This window comes from Mus pahari, chromosome 2 (assembly GCF_900095145.1).
Source record: "Mus pahari chromosome 2, PAHARI_EIJ_v1.1, whole genome shotgun sequence".
Classification (NCBI taxonomy): domain Eukaryota; kingdom Metazoa; phylum Chordata; class Mammalia; order Rodentia; family Muridae; genus Mus; species Mus pahari.
The window spans coordinates 48,962,490-48,966,844 of record NC_034591.1 but is presented as its reverse complement, the minus strand read 5'-3'; positions in this window follow the sequence as shown (position 1 = coordinate 48,966,844).

Sequence of the window (4,355 nt, the reverse complement as noted above, 5' to 3'; positions counted from 1 at the left end):
CTTCCTTGTGTGTGTACTTCTTGCTGGCACTTGTGTCAGAGGCTGGACTGTGGGGGATGCGGGGCCCAGTGGTCAGAGTCCTTAATCCATCCTTATGTCTGTATCCCTGGGCTGCCCCACTGACCATGTACTGGTGTTGTCTCAGAAGCTGTGAAATGGAAGGGATAACTCAGATGCCTTGGTCTTAACCCCGCGCTTGGTCTGTGTGGTAGGCACGGCCTGTGACTCTTACCTAAGACCCTTTGTGGACCCAGGTGGGACCTTGCAGAGGCTGCAGAGCCACTGAGAAGAAGCATAAATCATACCTTGCCTTCTGCTTTCTTTCTTCTGGGTTTGTTGTCCCGAATGCTTCAATATCTTCTTGGTTACTCTAAGAACTGGTGGCACAGGCCTTGATGCCTAGACAGAGACAAGAGAAGTACAGCTTCACAGGCAGCGTCTGTTCACACACAGGAGAACCCTTAGGAACACATGTGCATGCACATCTGTGTGCGTTCACGGTCAGCGTCAGGCAGCCATGCAGACAGTAAAAACAGCTTACCAAGATGTCATTATAGGGGAAGGATTGGGAATAGAAAGGACCCAGAATTTGAGTTTTCTTTGCCATATATGAGTGATGTGACCTTAAGAGTTTTAGGAACCTTGCCGGGCAGTGGTGGCATCTGCCTTTAATCCCAGTACTCGGGAGGCAGAGGCAGGTGGATTTCTGAGTTCAAGGCCAGCCTGGTCTACAAAGTGAGTTCCAGGACAGCCCAGAGAACCCCTGTCTTGAAACAAAACAAAACAAAACGGTTTTAGGAATCTCAGTTCTAAGATCAGGGGACTCTGTTGTCACTAATGATCCTAATATAAGGTAAGTGAGGGCTAATTGCCCCAGGAGAGATGCAGCCAGGCCCTTCATTACTTACTTCTGCAACAGAGTACTGAATTGAATTGAATTGGAGGCCACTCATCTTTTCCAGCTCAGCCTTCTTTAAAAGAGAAAGGCCATTTTCATTTGGGGGTCAGAGAGGAACGTTTGCACCATCCCTCTCCTGCCAGGCTGACAAGGCTACAAGCAAGCCAGGCTGCTCAAGACAAGAGGACACGGGCTGTAAAGAGTCCGGGATGTCTTAGCTTTCCAGTGCTATAACAAAATGCCCAAAGCTTTTTAATTTATAAATGAAAAGGTTTGTTTTGACTCTCAGTGCTGGAGGCTTCCATCCAAGATTGGCTTGCCATGTTGCTTTGTGCCTTCAGTGAGGGCACTGGATGGCAACAGTGGGGGTTATTCACTGGAGCAGACTACTGACACCATGAGCCAGGAAACAGACAGGAGAGGACAGTGACCCACAATCTGCTTCGATTGTGACCTAAGGATGGTCTGTCTGTCTGTCTGTCTGTCTCTGTCTATCTGTCTCTGTCTGTCTGTCTGTCTCTCTCTCTCTCTCTCTCTCTCTCTCTTTCTTTCTTTCTTGTTTTTGTTTCATAGGGTTTTGTGTTTTCAGGACAGGGTTTCTTCGTGTAGCCCTGGCTATCCTGGAACTCACTCTGTAGATCAGACTGGCCTCAAACTCACAAAGGTCCACGTGCTTCCCGAATGCTGGGATTAAAGGCATGTGCCACCACCATCCAGAGACCTAAGGATTACTAGAATACTTTGTTCCTTAAAAGTCCATGGCATTTCCCTATAGTGTCAGCCTGGGGACCAAGCCTGGGCCTTTGGGGACTAGTCAACATCTCATCTGTAGAGTAGACCTCCATCTGTTTTGGTTCTTTTCCTTACATGCACATGTACATGAGTATGGCAGCAGCATGCATGGGTATGTACATGAGTACAGCAGCAGCATATATCCTGCATGGAAGGGGAACAGGTGGGATGACCCTGGACAGTGTTTAGCAAGTAGGCAGAGGCTGCACCATTGCTGGACTGCTTGCTCACTCTCGCTGCTCACACCCACCTCTCACTGACTGTCCCTAGACCATGCCTTTCCAGAGTGTCTGTCATGTCGCTTCAAGCGAGAGAAACATTGCCATGAATCAGAAGTTCTCTGGAGCCAGTCTCCTAGTATGTCGATGAGGATGGCCATAGCACCTACCACGTGGAGCTGTGAGGAGGTGTCACATGCAGAGGCGTGTGGGGGCTGACACCTGTCATGCTGCCAGGAGCTGCTGCTGTCACCGTGACCCATACAAAGCATACCTTTGTGATGACTGTTTAACACAGCTGGAAGGTTCTCATAAGTGGATGTGCTTGTGGGATGGTTAGCTCTGATGCTCAACTGGACGCATCTGGGAATCACCTGGGAAGAGCGTCTCAGTGAGAGGCTGCCTTGATCAGGTTGCCCTGTGCCACGTCTGTGGGGTACTATCTTGATTGCTTTAATTAGTGTGGACGGCGCTGCTCCCTCAGACTGTATGAAGGTAGAGAAAGCTGAGTACTAAGTACGTGTATGTCTTTTCTTTGCCCTTGGCTTCAGAGGTGACATGACTATTGTCTCAAGCTCCTGCCACTGTGACCTCCCCACACTGATTGGCTGTAACCTGGAATTGGGAGCTAAACAAAACACTTTTACCTTAAATTGGTCTTTAAAAAAAAAAAAAAGATGTGTGTGTGTGTGTGTCTTTATGTGTGTGTGTTTGCCTGCATACAAATAAGGGCACTGTCAGTGTGCTGGATGCCCACAGAGCTCAGAAGAGGGAGCAGGAGCCTTTGGGATTGGCTTTACAGATGGTTGTGAGCTTCTACGTGCATACTGGGGACCTAACCTGTGTCCTCTGAAAAGTCAGCAGTGCAGGTTACTGCTGGGTCATCTCCACGGAACCTATTAAGTTGCTTTTCTCAGGCCATTTTACCACAGCAACATAAATAAAAGCATGACTATGCCTGTGTAAGACAAATATGCATTAGCGTCATAGATAGAAACACGCACCAAGGTCTCTTGTGTCTGGCTCTGCACTCCACCTTTAGTCCATGAAACCTCTCCCAGAGTGACCCCAGCATCTCGGGAGGCTACTGTACCGCCCTGCTCAGGTGTCAGGGCCCTGCATTATTGAGATCCGAGCTTTTGTTCCCTGTCCCTTCTCCTCAACCTCCCTTGAGGCCCCTGTAGCAGATGCAGATATTAAGGAAAGAGAGAACATCTAACCCGTTCTCTTCCCCCATGGCTCAGGCAACCACTCCTGGGTACCCAGGACTCCCCTGCAGCCCCAAGCAAGCCTTGACCCTGTACCAGCTTCTCTTCCAGCGCCCTGCAGATCTAGGCCAGCTCCAAAATGCCTTACAGCGGGTAAGGTAAGCCATGTGCTGCTTCCAGGGGAGCAGACAGGGGCCTGACTCTAGACTTGATCCCCTCTCCAGGTTCATGAGGGCTGGGGCTGTCCCCCAGGGCTGGAGCTACCTATGACAATGCTGGAGATGGAGGGGAGCCAGCGGGCCCAGGAGAAGGTAGGGGCTGGCACATGGGGGAAGTAGATGCAGAAGGCAGAGTGGATCTCCTCATGTTCTCATCTCCCACCCATCTGCAGCTTCTCTGGGACTTGGAGCTGCTGACCGGGGAAGGACTGGGCCTCTTCTGGCCCCCCTGGGCCGAATACTGCAGCCAAAGGAGCCAGACACAGCATGCACAGAGCCAGTGCAGCCAGTCCTGGGGCAGGAGTGTAGATGGAGACTTTGAGCAGCTGGTGAGTGGCTGAGTAGAGGTTCTGTGTGATGCCGAGAGAGTCTGAAGGGTAGGGAGAGTGGAAGGTGCAAGGGCCTTTAGGACTTAGAGGTTCAAATTTCTGTTTTATCATTTCCTGTGGACGCTCAGCTTCTGATTGTTCAGCTATAAATGTGGGTGGTGGTAGATCCTTCTAGATCTTTCTTCAAAGGCCTTTGGGAGATCCCCTGGACTCACTGGAACAAAAGGGATCCTACCATACCCAACAAATGCCATGTTCTCCTAACCCAAAGACTGAACAGTTAACTAGCTGGTGAAATCAACTGGGGCCATATGCAAGTCTTTCCATGTGGCTCCCCAGAGGGAAGGATGCCACCTGGCAGATCTAAGAGAGCAAAGGCCACTGGTGCCCAGCATAGCCCTGAGCCAGAGATTCAGAGCGGCCTTTGCCATGGGACTTCCCTCAAGCTGGGTCATCCTTTGGAGAGGTGACTGGTCCCAAAGTGGAGCTAAGAACTAGGGATGGCACCTCAGTCCTGTCACTGAGGTCAGCTTAGGGGCTTCTCAGGTTGAGGCTGTCTCAGTAGTAACAATACGGAACAATAAGGAAGAGTTTGGTCAGCCTTGAGGGAGAGGTGTCACAGAGGACACGAATGCCAGGAGGCAGGACCCCTGGGGGCTGGCTCAGAGATTCCTCCCACACCTGGGGACTGT